Source organism: Phocoena phocoena, chromosome 3 (assembly GCF_963924675.1).
Source record: "Phocoena phocoena chromosome 3, mPhoPho1.1, whole genome shotgun sequence".
NCBI classification, from domain to species: Eukaryota; Metazoa; Chordata; class Mammalia; order Artiodactyla; family Phocoenidae; genus Phocoena; species Phocoena phocoena.
Window position 1 is genome coordinate 89,232,302 of NC_089221.1, and position 17,138 is coordinate 89,249,439.

The window sequence follows — 17,138 nt, forward strand, 5'->3', positions numbered from 1 at the left end:
AGCCACTTGTTTGGTGGCTATAACGTTCAGGTATTGTGTAGGATGCTGGCTGTATTAAGATAATAATCCCTGTCCTTAATCACGTTACAGTTTAGTGGAAGAAGAGGAATGTAATAACACTTTCATTGTATGTTGATTAGATTTCCAACCCATTCTAGCATTGAGAACCTTGTCAAATCTAGAAGAGTAAAATGCTTGTTAGGGGGCAAAGAAGGAATGCTTTTGGAAATGCGTAAAAAGCTTAGAAGAGTAGGAGACGTGGAAGATATTCCTGATGTACTGTGTTTGGTTAGTTTCCTGACCAGAAAGAAAGGAATAATCTTATTTCTTGGTAACATCTATGAAGTGTCATCTGATTCATGCGAAAGTCAAGGAAGCAAGGGAAATGACGGGAAACAGAATAGGCAAACAGAAAGAGGAGCTTGAAAGAAGAGAGTTGATTACAAACCAAGAAGTCAGGGTTAGAAATATAAGGGCATGAGGCAAAAAATGAGAAACCGTGACAGGGCTGTAAACTACACATTCAACATCAGTGGTAAAGATGAGAGCCAGTGACCAAGGAACATCTAAGAAATTCTCCTAGTTTCAAGGATTGAATGAGAGCAGCCAACATCAGAGCCATGCTTTGGCATACCGAATCATGTTAGACAAAGAAAGTGGGTGTTTGCCAGGAGAATCCTTCCCAAACCTTCCCAGCCTTTGACAAAGTTTTTCTTACATAGTTAATTATTTCTTTAGGCTGTAATATCTTAACATATTATATATAAAATATTTAAAATTTTGCTTCTTCTAATGTGTTTCAAATTTGAAATTAGTTTTATGCTGTGAAAATGGAGAAAAACGTGAATTACCTCTTCAAAACTGAGGAAATAGGTTAGGGAGAAGATAAAATGCATTACTTATTGGGAAAGTTGTGGAAAGAAAGGGGAGAGAGTAAGCAGGGGATGGACAAGCTAGGTAAGCATAGCATCCTGATTTTTAATCTCGTGAGCGTAATGAACTGCCAAAGTTGATTTCCAGTAGGAGCCTACCATACTCCATGTGTCCATTTTTACCTTTTTCTCTGTAGTGAACAGTTCTGACTCCTTGAATTTCTTCTTGCAGCTCATGTTTTCTGCCTAGACATATGACCATTCCCGTGAGACTTCACTGCACGTTTTCTCAAGTGTCTTCCTCGTCCCTAATGTGTAATCCTTCAACATGGACCTGCTACTTTAGCTAAGATATGACCAGCAACGAATAGTAGTAAGGTAGGATTACTTTACTCTTCTTAGTAAATTACTAAATAAATATATATATATACACACACACATATATTAATACATATATATATATATATATATATATATATACTTTTTTTCCTCTGAAACTGTGAAAACAGTTTTTACTTGTTTTAATTTTATAGTGTTCTTTATGTTATTCTCCTACCTAGGCAGGCTACAATCATTTTATATTTGTGTTATTTATTTTTTTGCTTGGCATTTATCCTACTGCATTCTATTCCATTTGTGATTTAGTTATTATTTTTTTCAACTAACACTTACAGTCAGCAGAAGCTAACTCTGTATCTCTTTCCCGACCTGTGTGCCCACCAGTCCCATATTTTCAACTGCCTTGTACCAAACTCAGTGTATTTTATTTTTCTTCTTAAACACTTACTTCTTCTTCTGGTTTTTGTATTTCCATTAATAGCATTATTAGTCCATTATCTAATATAGTCCTATATTCACTTACTATTTTATTCATTTATTTGATGCACATTAATAGTCTTGTATTAAGGATCAGAGAATTTCCTGGGGATTCTGGTGATATAATGATGGATAAGTTGGATATCCTATCTTTATAGCTTATATTCTAGAGGATGGGAGAGGTTAAGAACTACACTGACAAAATAATTATGAATTGCAGTAAATTTTTTGAAGGAAAGTAAATGACTTGGAGATAGGTGGCCAGAGCTACTTCAGATAGGGTGGTCACAAAAAACTCCTCTAAGGAGTTGGTATTTAAGGTGAAACCTATATATTAGAAGGAGCTATTTCAAGGAGGGTGTGTGTGTGTGGTGGGGGGGGCATGGTGGTGGTGATATTTTTGGTGGGGAAAGCATTCTCATTTGAAGGAATGGAAGAGTGAAATAAGTCAAACAGAGAAAGGCAAATACTGTGTGTTCTCACTTTTATGTGGAATCTTAAAAAGCCAAACTCATAGAAATAGAAAGTGGAATTGTGGTTGCCAGAGTCTGGGAAATGGGAGAAATGGGGAGATGCTGGTCAAAGAGTGCAAACTCCTAGCTATAAGATGAATAACTTCTGGGGATCTAATATAGAACATGGTGAATCTAATTAAAAATACTGTATTATATACTTGAAAGTTTTTAAGAGAGTAGATCTTAAATGCCAACACCACTCACACACACACACACACACACACACACACACACACACACAGACTCAGTTGTAATTATGTGAAGGTATGGAGATGTTAACCAACTTTATTGTGATAATCATTTTACAATGTATACGTGCATCTAATTATCACATTGTACACCTTAAACTTACATATCTTATATGTCAATAATATCTCAATAAAGCTGGGTGGAAAACAAGAAAAAAAAGGAATAGTGGGTACAAAGACTTTGGAGGAGTAAAGAGCTTGGTGAATTTGAGGAATTTAAAAAAATGCATTGTGGCTGACATAGTAGGAGAGATGGAGATGGGTAGGAAGAAGTTATAGAAATATTCAGGGCTTTGAAGGGTTTGGCATGTAGTTTGTTTTGTTCTTAAATGATACCATTGTTTTAGCTACTATGTGAGGAATGGACTAAGTGGGCTGGGACTGAAAGCTGGCAATTTTAGGAGCTAAGGTGAGAGATAGTGGTGCCCTGGTTAAGATGCTAACAACAAGAGCGAGATGGATGGCTTTGAGATGACTTTCTTTTTTTTAGTCAAAATCTATGGATATTTTTGGTGTGGAAAGAGTGTTACTCAAGGATGACTCCATGATTTTTGGGTTTTGAGCAACTGGGTGGGTGCTAGCATCAGGTACAGAATCTTTTTAGATAATTATCTTTCCCATTATCTCAAGGATTAGTTGTTTTAACAAAAGGGAAATTAATTATAATGCTACAAATAACATTAGTGCTGGAAATAAAAGCATCTGACAAATTTGTAATATGTACTAGTTAATACATTGTTTTGCTTTACTTTAGGTGCAAACACATAGTTTTTAATTCAATAGAAATTGAATAGATATTAAAGTAGACCTTTGCACTTCTGTGTTACTTATTTTTTCTAAGTTAATTAGTAGTCATATCTTTCTTTTGTATTTTTTTGCTGAAGAATTTTTACAGTGTTTTCAAAAGAGAGGAGTTAATATTTATTGTTTGTGACAAGCATTTGGCTAGCTGTTTTAAATACTTTATTTTTTTTTATAGTCCTGTGAGTTTTCCTTCTTCGCATATGGTTATCTTTTGAGTTTTAGAGCTGAGAAGAAGTAGTTGAATAATGGAGTTTTGCAGCTGGAAGGTTACCTTAGAGATCATTCACTTCCTCTTCTTCCAGCGGAGACCTAGAGAGCTTCCATGACCTGCCCAAGATCACACAGTTGATTTTCAAGTTTGCTGAGGCTAGTGCTGCTTTTACCCCTTATGCTTCTGTCAAGCTGGCATCTTCTCAAGCCATCTTCCCACCCCTTCATTATTTCATTTTGAAAATGTTCAGTGCTACAGAAAAAATGGAAAATGCGGGACAATGAACACCCATATCACCTTTCATCTGTATTCACTCACTGTTAATTTTTGCTACATTTTCTCTCTCTTTATCTATATATATATTTTAAAAACTGATGGAAACTATAGTAAAAATATATATTATATTTATATTATAATACATAAATATAGAATATAAATTTTTAAGCATGCATTTCCTAAGAATATGGATAATTTTCTGCATGATTATAATATCAATATTTATATAAGAAAATTAACATTAATTTAAGAATATGTTTAATATAATGGTCCATATTCAGATCTCCCCAGTTGTCCCTAAACATTTTTTTTTGAGTTTTTTGGATTTAGGATTCAATCAGGTTTCATGCACTGTATTTGATTCTTATCTCTTTATTCTCTTTTAATCTTGAACAGTCCCCACCTCTTTTTGTTTTTCATTTTCTATCTGTATTTTCTCTTAAAATATATAGTTTGTGTATACTTAATGTCTTTCTTGAGGATTGCCTGGTTTCTGAGAACACTATTCATCCAAAACTTATTTGCAGTTTGCTTTTTCCTTCCAATTCTCTGAGGTTGCTGGAGATAAAATTGTTTATTCCAAGCTTTTTTTGAAAAACATCAATCCAACTTTAAATATACTTTGGCTGAGGTTTCTACATTTGGTTGCATTAAGTTAAAGATAAAAAAAAAACTGGGAAATTTATGTTGTATTCAACCCACTGGCACCAGTTGGCAATAGAAATTCATTTAAAACAACTGAAGTCTGCAGGAGTTATTCCCCCACCTACAGTGGCCCACTCCCACCTCCTCGCCAGTTGATTATACCTAGGAATATATATGTAGTCACTGTGGACGTTACAAAGCTGTAGCAGTCTAAGTCTTCATCTTTGAAAAATGCACAATTTCAAGTGGGAAGTAGATTGAAATGCAAATGATATATAAGTAAGTTAGTAGAGACAATTGGAGCTAGGCACCATAAGAAAAGATCTAAGTACCTGCTCTCTGTGGTACTTGTGTAGGGCTGGCCTTCAGTGAGTGTTTCTTTCTTCCTTCCTTGCTGGCTTTTGAGTTTCACAGATTTGTTTGGTTTTCTTTAAGAATTACATGGCATTTAGGAACAAGTGGAGCTTTGTGGGGAGGAAGTGGGAGGTAAGTTTTAAGCAGTATTTTCCAAGTGGGGAGAGTCATATTTTGGTTGAGAGGAAAGGAAGGAAGTGCCAGTGAGGAAGGAACTACTCTGGATGTTTTAGGGATGTCTATGAAGACTTTTCCTTCAGCCAGGATTAGATTATACTTCTGTGTTTTTACTATACGTGGTACAGGGATTCCTTAGAGCAGTTATTGTTAGGTATTAGAACTCTTCCTTTCCTCTAATAAGCTTCCTGAGGCTGTGACCAGTACTTTTTTATCTCTGTACTCAAGACTTCACTTAGTGTCTGGCGTATTGTAGACATTTTAAAAGTACTTATTGGATGACTAATGAATAAATAAATGAATGGGGCTTCCCTGGTGGCACAGTGGTTGAGAGTCCGCCTGCCGATGCAGGGGACATGGGTTCGTGCCCCGTTCTGGGAAGATCCCACATGCCACGGAGTGGCTGGGCCCGTGAGCCATGGCCGCTGAGCCTGCGCATCTGGAGCCTGTGCTCCAAAACGGGAGAGGCCACAACAGTGAGACGCCCGCGTACCGCAAAAAAAAAAAATAATAAAAATAAATAAATAAATAAAACAAATGAATGAAAGGCGTTTACTAAGACAGAGCAAAAAGACAAAGATTCCTTTCCTGGGCAACTACAGAAATGGTTCAACCTGTGGTTAGATCAATTTATTTTTGAGTGCTGAATTAGAGCTAGAATTGGTTCAGGTAAAACCTGAAAAAAATGAGGGAATAGAGAAGGATGAGACTTTTGGTTCAGGAGCCTGGGATATGGGACAGGGATAAAATTGTTCCCTGGAAACCAGAAGCATTCTGTGAGAGGGGTCAAGATTCTGTTACGTGAATACAATTGGGAGATTTTTCTGTCTCGTGATATAAATACCTTTGTCATTTTCTGAATAAAAATAAATTAACTATATTTGAGGGAGGAATAAATTTTTTTTTGGCCACGCCGTGTGGCATGAGAGATCTTGGTTCCCCAACCAGGGATCGAACCTTTGCCCCCTGCATTGCAAGCATGGGGTCTTAACCACTGGACTGCCAGGGTAGTCCCATGAAGGAGAAATAATTTTTAATGTGAAGCATTCATCTCTGAAATTTGATTTTTATCTTCTCAGTCCTCAGTCTTAAAAAAAACTTGTTGGGGAGTCTTTTCTTTAAATTTTGTTAACATCATAAAATGAATATATCCTCTTATAAAAGTACAAACTAGAGATACATAAAATAAAAAGTGACATTCTTCCCAGTATTCTAACTCTTATTCTTCAGAGGTAGCTAATGTTAAAGGTTTGATGTGTGTCAGTTTGAACTTTTAAAACGTATATAGTCATCCCTTGGTGTCTGCAAGGGATATCAATGATGCAGGACCCCCTGCTGATACCAGAATCTGAGGATGCTCAAGTCTCTTATATAGATGGCATGGTGTTTGCATGTAGCCTACACACATCCCCCATGTACAGGCTACCTCAGAGATATTGTGGGTTTGGTTCTAGGCTACTGCAATAAGGCGAATATTGCAGTAAAGCAAGTCACACTAATTTTTTGGTTTCCCATATAAATTTTTGGTTTCCCAGTGCATATAAAAGTTATGTTTAACTGTACTGTTGTTTACTAAGTGTGCAATAAATAGCATTATGTTTTAAAAAACAATGTACATACCTTGATTAAAAAATGCTTTATTGCTGAAAAATGCTAACCATCATCTGAGCTTTCAGTGAATCATAGTAGTAACATCAAAGATCACTGATCACAGATCACCATAACCGATATAATAGTAATGAAAAGTTTGAATTACTGAGAGAATTACCAAAATGTAACACAGAGACATGAAGTGAGCAACTGCTGTTGGAAAAATGGCGCCGATAGACTTGCTCGATGTGGGGTTGTTACAGACCATCAATTTGTAAAAAACGCATTATCTGCGAAGTGAAAGAAAGTGGAGTGCAATGAAACGAGGTACGCCTGTACTTTAAATCATCTCTAGATTACTTATAATACCTAAAACAATATAAATATTATAGAAATAGTTGCTGGCATGTGGCAAATTCAAGTGTTGCTTTTTGGAACTTTGAGGAATTTTTTTTTCTTGAATATTTTCATCCACGGTTGATTGAATCCATGGTTGTGGAACCTGTGTATATGAAGGGCCAACTGTATTAAAAATCGTGTGTTTATATTTGTATAATTTTAAAAAGAGGATCATTTGATATACATATTCTGAAATTTGCTTTTCCTACTTGTCCTTTCATTTCTACTTATACTTCATGTACTTCCAAAATTTGTTTGATGTGACTTTATATTTGAAACATAAGAGGACAGAATCACGAGCAGAGAGTAACAGGCAAAACCCAGAGTTAATCGAATATCTGAGGAAGATAAATTTAAAAAGCTCATGCTAAGGAAAATACTTGCTAGTTTTTATTTGTGTAATTGCTGTCTTTGACTTGTTTAATCTCTATGAAATTGTAAAAGTAATCATTTTTCATATGATGCACTTCAGAATAAACACATAAGAGATAATTAGAGTCAAACTTTGAGGCTCATGGAGTACATCCATGGGAATATACATATATGCCTGACATCGTATGAGAAACATGAGGATGCAGTAATGAATAGGATACTGTCATTCCTGAATGTTATGATAACAAAGGGCAGAGGCAAGAGAAGGCTGCCTAGTGGAGGTGATCTTAGCACAGTCTTGAAATACTAGTAAGAGGTAGTGAAGCTTTAAAAAAAAGTGGCTAGGGGGAAGAAAGAAGGATTGATTAAGAGTTGGAGGTTTTTAGGACAAGTACAATAGAAAGAAAGTTAAGGGAGGTCAGTTGATTCACAGTGTGTAGGGAAAGAAGTAGGAGGGCTCTATGTCCTAGTTTGTCCAGGACAGACCAGGTTTACACCTGTAGTCCTGGCATAATGAAGAATAGCACCTCATTTTACTCTGAAAAGTACCCTAGTTCTGGATGATAAGTGACATCCTTACCCTAGAAGGGAGAGAATATAGGGGGAGCTGATAAATTTTAGAGGAAATAGTGGGTGACTGGAGATCATTTTGAGGTCAAAGAGTAGGTATAGTAGCAGTTTAGACTCCAGAGGGGAGTAGGAAGGTAGTAGGTTATGGTCTAGAACTAGAATAGTAAAATTTACCATTGCAGAGATGAAACAGTTTTGGATTCAGATTATGGCCAGTAGCAATGGGTAGTTGAAATGGACTTGATTGAATGGATCTTTGGAGAAGAGAAAGACTACAGAGGTTAAAATCTCCATGGATGAAGGTAAGACTTGGGTTGGAGAATAAGATTGGGAGCAAGTGGAGACTGAGAGGCAGATATGGAAATAATAACAGCAAGGTGGAATAGAATCTGGTAGATCTGAATGGTGTAAATTTCAAAGGAGAAGAGATTTTTGAATAAGATTGGAAGAGCAGTGATTTGGAAATGGCACTAGGGAATCAGGATAATGTTACCCACCCCTCATCCCCCCCTGCCGCCCCCCCCCCCCCCAGCCCCATAGATGTGGGTGGTGGAATGTAGGGAAGGTGTAGTCTCCACGTAAGAGCCTGTGTTTTGGGGGAACCAGGTTTCTGATGGGAATTAAAGGGTAGAGATTTAGGGAAGTTTATTTACAAACTGAATGGAATTCTAGAAGAACAATTTAGGAAGAAAACAGATTTGTTGGAGCATGACTATAGAGAAGGATGGGACAGGAGTGGGAGTTAGGCCTTGCCTTTTGGGAAAAGATGGAATTATACAAAAAAGTCAAGAATGAAATTGACTTTCCTCCATGTTTTAAAGAGTGGCACAAAGTTGGCCTGATATGGGCTCTCTGACAGGCTTTCTCACTGCAGAGTAGGGACTGGCTTTGGCCTAGTTCATATAATTTATATCTGATGAAACCTTGTTTGTTGCCATTCTGTTAGTATATGTGTGCCTTTAATGAGCCTATTTGAAAGTACACATGGATTTTGAAATTATTTTTACTTCTCCCTGCATTGTTATTCTCCTTGAAGGAAAAAAATTTGGCCTTAATTTGAAAACTGAACTCTTTTATAATAATTGATCATATAGGAAGAGTTAAAAGGCCAAGAGGTGTCCGGATAACAGTTATAGTTTGAGAATTTAGGGCATACAAGTTAGTATGCATTGTGCACTTAATCCTTTTAACTTTGTTCCCCTGTTTTCCTTCAAATTAGCCATGGTTCGCAAACATGTTCCCCATTTTTCCGCCTGTGTATCCTTGCTTATGTTCAAACTTGTATTTAGAAAGGAGCCCTCCTCCATCACTTGCTCTTCTATGTTCTCTCTTGTGTGGGTTCTCTCTCCCTCTCATGCTTTATTAGCAATGACTGCTTTTTAATGTCTCTCCAAAGCCAGACACACTAAATACTTTATCTCATCTAATCTTTACAATAACCTTGCAAACTAGGTATTACTATCCCCATTTTAAAGATAAGAAAACCGATCTTTTAGGAGGTTAATTAAAATGCGCAGTTACACAGTTATGAAATGGTAGAGTTAGGATTTCAACCCAGGACTGTTTCCAAAGCCACCTCTACACACACCTTTGCAGAGAGACATGCATGTACATGAGCTCCTTTCATGACTATCCTTCAAGGCTTGCCAGAGATTTTTTTTTTGATTAAAAATAGTTTTTCTAGCTTTAATGAGATAATTGACATATAACATTGTATAAGTTTAAGGTGTAGAGCATGATACACATATAATTGTGAAATGATCTTCTCTTCTTAATAAAGGTTTTTTGAGTACTCTGCTCAGCTGTGCTCTTTCCTTTCTCTGTGTCTTTGTAGCACTTTGTACCTCAGGCTTTTATATTCTGTGAAGGCTTCCCTGATTGTCTCTAGAAATGTGGTACATACTTCCCCTGTATCCCCACTGAGCTCATAACCAATTTGTATTTGTGAACCTGTTTAATTATATGGCATTTGTTTGTTTCCACATTTGTTAACCCTAGTAGGTGGTGAGCTTCTTGAGACTAGGAGCTGTAATTTCATGCATCTTGATATTCCCAGCACTGAGAAATATGCCTGGCAAATAGGTGCTCACTTCTGTCGCTGAATGAATTTTGAACGAATTGTGTCATTGTTACCTGTGAACTTGTCTATTTATTCTTAATACACAGTAAGTTGTTTGAAGGCAGTAATCCAGGATTTTATTTATATTTGTATCCCTAACAGTATCTCTCCCATGGTTACTGAATAAATACCTGTTGATTTATATAATAGCTTAAAACAAATAAACAAAAATTCTGTTAATAATCCTGCTCTGCCCAAATAATTTTAAATATCAGTTCTTCAAATACATTTTTAAAATTTAAAAAAAACCAGTTAATTTAAAAGCAAGCATGTTGTTCATTTGTTTATAACCTCACACAGCTTTTATTCAGTGTTCTCTCTCAATGAAACATCATTATCTATTAACGCTGTTCCCATAGGCTGTCTGGCCAATCTAGTGCTGTTTCAGTTGAATTTAACTTTTATTTTAAATTAAGCTAAAGCAACACTTTGAAATAAGGAAAGTGTTGGAGGAGTTTTAGATACCATATCTGTAAGGTGGTCAAGGTCAGCATATATTAACTGATAATGAATGATGTTGTCTTTGTGATTTAACTTTGGTGACTGTTCATTCCAGCCTGTTTAACTGCTTCTGAAAAAGCACCTCATTTTGTATTCATGTGAGGTCAATTTTTTGTTTTGTAACTGTGGTTATTACTTGCACACTTGGTGGCTTTTTGTGACTTTGTTTCTGTCTTGCTGCAAGCAGCTTAAGACTTTGTTCACATAGTCACTGTTTCTGAATTCTGTCAGTATTGAAAAATATAAAAGATAAGAAATACCGTTAAGTAATTATTTTTGTATTTGGGCAAATGATTTTATAGTCTTTATCAATGAACAAACATACTCTGATAAACTAACTTGAACCATAAACTGATGTGGAGGGGTTTTATTAGTCAAGGAATATAAATTCAAATTCTATAATTTAAAAAAAAATTTAAAAATTTAATTAATTTTTTTATACAGCAGGTTCTTATTAGTCATAAATTTTATACACATCAGTGTATTCATGTCAATCCCAATCTCCCAATTCATTACACCACCATCCCCACCCCCCTGCGGCTTCCCCCACTTGGTGTCCATACGTTTGTTCTCTACATCTGTGTCTCAACTTCTGCCCTGTAAACCAGTTCATCTGTACCATTTTTCTAGGTTCCACATACATGCGTTAATATACGATATTTGTTTTTCTCTTTCTGACTTACTTCACTCTGTATGACAGTCTCAAGATCCCTCCACGTCTCAACAAATGACCCAAAGGGTTTGTTCCTTTTTATGGCTGAGTAATATTCCATTGTATATATGTACCACATCCTCTTTATACATTCATCTGTTGATGGGCATTTAGGTTGCTTCCATGACCTGGCTATTGTAAATAGTGCTGCAATGAACATTGGGGTGCATGTGTCTTTTTGAATTATGGTTTCCTCTGGGTATATGCCCAGTAGTGGGATTGCTGGATCATATGGTAATTCTATTTTTAGTTTTTTAAGGAACCTCCATACTGTTCTCCATAGTGGCTGTATCAATTTACATTCCCACCAGCAGTGCAAGAGGGTTCCCTTTTCTCCACACCCTCTCAAGCATTTGTTGTTTGTAGATTTTCTGATGATGCCCATTCTAACTGGTGTGAGGTGATACCTCATTGTAGTTTTGCTTTTCATTTCTCTAATAATTAGTGATGTTGAGCAGCTTTTCATGTGCTTCTTGGCCATTTGTATGTCTTCTTTGGAGAAATGTCTATTTAGGTCTACTGCCCATTTTTGGATTGGGTTGTTTGTTTTCTTAATATTGAGCTGCGAGAGCTGTTTATATATTTTGGAGATTAATCCTTTGTCCATTGATTCATTTGCAAATATTTTCTCTCATTCTGAGGGTTGTCTTTCTGTCTTGTTTATGGTTTCCTTTGCTGTGCAAAAGCTTTGAAGTTTCATTAGGTCCCATTTGTTTATTTTTGTTTTTATTTCCATTACTCTAGGAGGTTGATCAAAAAAGATCTTGCTGTGATTTATGTCAAAGAGTGTTCTTCCTATGTTTTCCTCTAAGTGTTTTATGGTGTCTGGCCTTACATATAAGTCCCTAATCCATTTTGAGTTTATTTTTGTGTATGGTGTTAGGGAGTGTTGTAATTTCATTCTTTTACAGGTAGCTGTCCAGTTTTCCCAGCACCACTTACTGAAGAGACTGTCTTTCTCCATTATATATCCTTGCCTCCTTTGTCATAGATTAGTTGACCATGGGTGCGTGGGTTTATCGCTGGGCTTTCTATCCTGTTCCACTGATCTGTGTTTCTGTTTTTGTGCCAGTACCATATTGTCTTGATTACTGTAGCTTTGTAGTGTAGTCTGAAGTCAGGGAGTCTGATTCCTCCAGCTCTGTTTTTTTCTCTCAAGACTGCTTTGGCTATTCGGGGTCTTTTGTTTTTCCATACAAATTTTAAGATTTTTTGTTCTAGTTCCATAAAAAATGCCATCGGTAATTTGATAGGGATTGCATTGAATCTGTAGATTGCTTTGGTTAGTATAGTCATTTTCACAATGTTGATTCTTCCAATCCAAGAACATGGTATATTTCTCCGTCTGTTGGTATCATCTTTAATTTCTTTCATCAGTGTCTTATAGTTTTCTGCCTACAGGTCTTTTGTCTCCCTAGGTAGGTTTATTATTTTTGTTGCAGTGGTAAATGGGAGTGTTTCTTAATTTCTCCTTCAGATTTCTCCTTCAGATTTTTCATCATTAGTGTATAGGAATGCAATTTCTGTGCATTAATTTTCCCTCCTGTACCGAATTCATTGATTAGCTCTAGTAGTTTTCTGGTGGCATCTTTAGGATTCTCTGTGTATTGCATCACGTCATCTACCAACAGTGACAGTTTTACTTCTTCTTTTCCAAGTTGTATTCATTTTTTTTTCTTTTTCTTCTTGATTGCTGTGGCTAAAAGTTCCGAAACTATGTTGAATAATAGTGGTGAGTGTGGACATCCTTGTCTTGTTCCTGATCTTAGAGGAAATGCTTTCAGTTTTTCACCATTGAGAATGATGTTAGCTGTGGGTTTGTCATATATGGCCTTTATTATGTTGAGGTAGGTTCCCTCTGTGCCCACTTTCTGGAGAGTTTTTATCATAAATGGGTGTTGAATTTTGTCAAAACCTTTTTCTGCAACTATTGAGATGATCATATGGTTTTACTTCTTCAATTTGTTAATATGCTGTATCACATTGATTGATTTGCATGTATTGAAGAATCCTTGCATCCCTGTGATAAATCCCACTTGATCATGGAGTATGATCCTATTAATGTGCTGTTGGATTCTGTTTGCTAGTATTTTGTTGAGGAGTTTTGCATCTATATTCATCAGTGATATTGGTCTGTAATTTTCTTTTTTTGTAGTATCTTTGTCTGGTTTCGGTATCAGGGTGATGGTGGCCTCATAGAATGAGTTTGGGAGTGTTCCTTCCTCTGCAATGTTTTGGAAGAGTGTGAGAAGGATGGGTGTTAGCTCTTCTTTAAATGTTTGATAGAATTCACTTGTGAAGCCATCTGGTCCTGGACTTTTGTTTGTTGGAAGATTTTTTAATCAGAGTTTCAATTTCATTACTTGTGATTGGTGTGTTCATATTTTCCATTTCTTCCTGGTTCACTCTTGGAAGGTTATAAGTTTCTAAGAATTTGTCCATTTCTTCCAGGTTGTCCATTTTATTGGCATAGAGTTGCTTGTAGTAGTCTCTTAGGATGCTTTGTATTTCTGCGGTGTCTATTGTAACTTCTTCTTTTTCATTTCTAATTTTTTTGATTTGAGTCCTCTACCTCTTTTTCTTGATGAGTCTGGCTAATGGTTTATCAATTTTGTTTATCTTCTCAAAGAACCAGCTTTTAGTTTTATTGATCTTTGCTATTGTTTTCTTTGTTTCTATTTCATTTATTTCTGCTCTGATCTTTATGATTTCTTTCCTTCTGCTAACTTTGGGTTTTGTTTGTTCTTCTTTCTCTAGTTCCTTTAGCTGTAAGGTTAGATTGATTATTTGAGATTTTTCTTGTTCCTTGAGGTAGGCTTGTATAGCTGTAACCTTCCCTCTTAGAACTGCTTTTGCTGCATCCCATAGGTTTGGGATTGTCGTGTTTTCCTTGTCATCTGTCTTCAGGTAGTTTTTGATTTCCTCTTTGATATCTTCAGTGATCTCTTGGTTATTTAGTAACGTATTGTTTAGCCTCCATGTGTTTGTGTTTTTTACGTTTTTTTCCCTGTAATTCATTTCTAATCTCATAGCGTTGTGGTCAGAAAAGATGCTTGATATAATTTCAGTTTTCTTAAATTTACTGAGGTTCGATTTCTGACTTAATATGTGATCTATCCTGGAGAATGTCCCATGCACACTTGAGAAGAAAGTGTAATCTGCTGTTTTTGGATGGAATGTCCTATAAATATCAGTTAAATCTATCTGGTCTATTGTGTCATTTAAAGCTTCTGTTTCCTTATTTATTTTCGTTTTCGATGATCTGTCTATTGGTGTAAGTGAGGTGTTAAAGTCCCCCACTATTATTTTGTTACTGTCGATTTCCTCTTTTATAGCTGTTAGCAATTGCCTTATGTATTGAGGTGCTCCTATGTTGGGTGCATATATATTTATAATTGTTATACCTTCTTCTTGGATTGATCCCTTGATCATTATGTAGTGTCCTTCCTTGTCTCTTGTAACATTCTTTATTTTAAAGTCTATTTTATCTGATATGAGTATTGCTACTCCAGCTTTCTTTTGATTTCCATTTGCACAGAAAATCTTTTTCCATCCCCTTACTTTCAGTCTGTATGTGTCTCTAGGTCTTAAGTGGGTCTCCTGTAGACAGCATGTATATGGGTCTTGTTTTTGTATCTATTCAGCAAGCCTGTGTCTTTCTGTTGGCTGGAACATTTAATCCCTTCACATTTAAGGTAATTATTGATATGTATGTTCCTATGACCATTTTCTTAATTGTTTTGGGTTTGTTTTTGTAGGTTGTTTTCTTCTCTTCTGTTTCCCACTTAGAGAAGTTCCTTTAGCATTTGCTGTAGAGCTGGTTTGGTGGTGCTGAATTCTCTTAGGTTTTGCTTGTCTGTAAAACTTTTGATTTCTCCATCGAATCTGAATGAGATCCTTGCCGGGTAGAGTAATCTTGATTGTAGATTCTTCCCTTTCATCACTTTAAGTATATCGTGCCACTCCCTTCTGGCTTGTAGCGTTTCTGCTGAGAATTCAGCTGTTAACCTTATGGGAGTTCCCTTGTATGTTTTTTGTCATTTTTCCTTTGCTGCTTTCAATAATTTTTCTTTGTCTTTAATTTTTGCCAGTTTGATTACTATGTGTTTTGGTGTGTTTCTCCTTGGGTTTATCCTGTATGGGACTCATTGCACTCCCTGCACTTGGGTGGCTATTTCCGTTCCCATGTTAGGGAAGTTTTTGACCATAATCTCTTCAAATATTTTCTATGGTCTTTCCTCTCTCTCTTCTCCTTCTGGTACTCCTATAATGCGAATGTTGTTGCATTTAATGTTGTCCTAGAGCTCTCTTAGGCTGTCTTCATTTCTTTTAATTTTTTTTCTTTATTCTGTTCTGCAGCAGTGAATTCCACCATTCTGTCTTCCAGGTCACTTATCTCTTCTTCTGCCTCAGTTATTCTGCTATTGATTCCTGCTATTGTAGTTTTCATTTCAGTTATTGTATGGTTCATCTCTGTTTGTTTGTTCTTTAATTCTTCCTGGTCTTTGTTAAACATTTCTTGCGTCTTCTCGATCTTTGCCTCCATTCTCTTTCCGAGGTCCTGGATCATCTTCACTATCATTATTCTGAATTCTTTTTCTGGAAGGTTGCCTATCTCTGCTTCATTTAGTTGTTTTTCTGGGGTTTTATCTTGTTCCTTCATCTGGTACATAGGCTTCTGCCTTTTCATCTTGTCTATGTGAATGTGGTTTCTGTTCCACAGGCTGCAGGATTGTAGTTCTTCTTGCTTCTGCTGTCTGCCGTCTGGTGGATGAGGCTATCTAAGAGGTTTGTGCAAGCTTCCTCATGGGAGGGACTTGTGGTGGGTAGAGCTCAGTCTTGCTCTGGTGGGCAGAGCTCAGTAAAACTTTAATCTGCTTGTTTACTGATGGGTGGGGCTGGGTTCCCTCCCTGTTGATTGTTTAGCCTGAGGCAACCCAACACTGGAGCCTGCCTGGGCTCTTTGGTGGGGCTAATGGCAGACTCTGGGAGGGCTCATGCCAAGGAGTACTTCTTATAACCTCTGCTCCCAGTGTCCTTGGCCCCACGGTGAGCCACAGCCATCCCTGCCTCTGCAGGAGACCCTCCAACACTAGCAGGTAGGTCTCGTTCAGTCTCCCCTGGGGTCACTGCTCCTTCCCCTGGGTCCCAATGTGCCACTGCTTTGTGTGTGCTCTCCAAGAGTGGAGTCTCTGTTTCCCCCAGTCCTGTCAAAGTCCTGCAATCAAATCCTACTAGCCTTCAAAGTGTGATTCTCTAGGAATTCCTCCTCCTGTTGCCAGACCCCCAGGTTGGGAAGCCTGACGTGGGGCTCAGAACCTTCTGTCCAGTGGGTGAACTTCTGTGGTATAAGGGTTCTCCAGCCTGTGAGTCACCCACCCAGCAGTTGTTGATTTGATTTTACTGTGATTGCACCCCTCCTGCCATCTCAATGTGCCTTCTCTTTTGTCTTTGGATATGGAGTATCTTTTTTGGTAAGTTCCAGTGTCTTCCTGTCTATGATTGTCCAGCAGCTAGTTGTGATTCCGGTGTTCTCACACAAGGGAGTTAGAGCATGTCCTTCTACTCTGCCATCTTCCTATTAAATTTCTTGTCAGCTTATAAAAATTTGTCTTGGAGGAAGAATGAAAGATTTCCTGTTTCTATGGCATAGCTTTTATTCACTTATTTTTTGATTTTTCTATGTAAGCATACCTTCGTGGTATATTTGAATTTATTTTCAATGTTAAAAAATGAAATGATTAAAGAAATATTTGTGACAACAATATATCATCTGTGTTAACATAAATCTTCCTTACTTGGAAGTATTCAGTACAGATTAAAGTTTCTTTATGCTATATAAAAGCAGTACTTTCTCTGTATATTTGGAGAATGTAAAAAAGTTTCCAGGATGTAAAAAAGTTGTGGAGCCAAAAGTTGAAAAACAAGAGGCATTTTAGAAGAAATACTTGCCTATA

The 17,138-nt window shown here is 36.8% G+C and overlaps 1 protein-coding gene across 1 annotated transcript in view; it reads left to right on the forward strand.

Annotated features, from left to right (window-relative positions):
• Nucleotides 1-17,138, forward strand: part of FER (FER tyrosine kinase) — a 477,172-nt gene that overhangs the window by 14,446 nt on the left and 445,588 nt on the right. The window contains exon 2 of the mRNA XM_065874932.1: nucleotides 1,105-1,250. The gene's annotated coding sequence lies outside the window, so the exon portion shown is untranslated. The remainder of the gene's footprint in view (nucleotides 1-1,104; nucleotides 1,251-17,138) is intronic.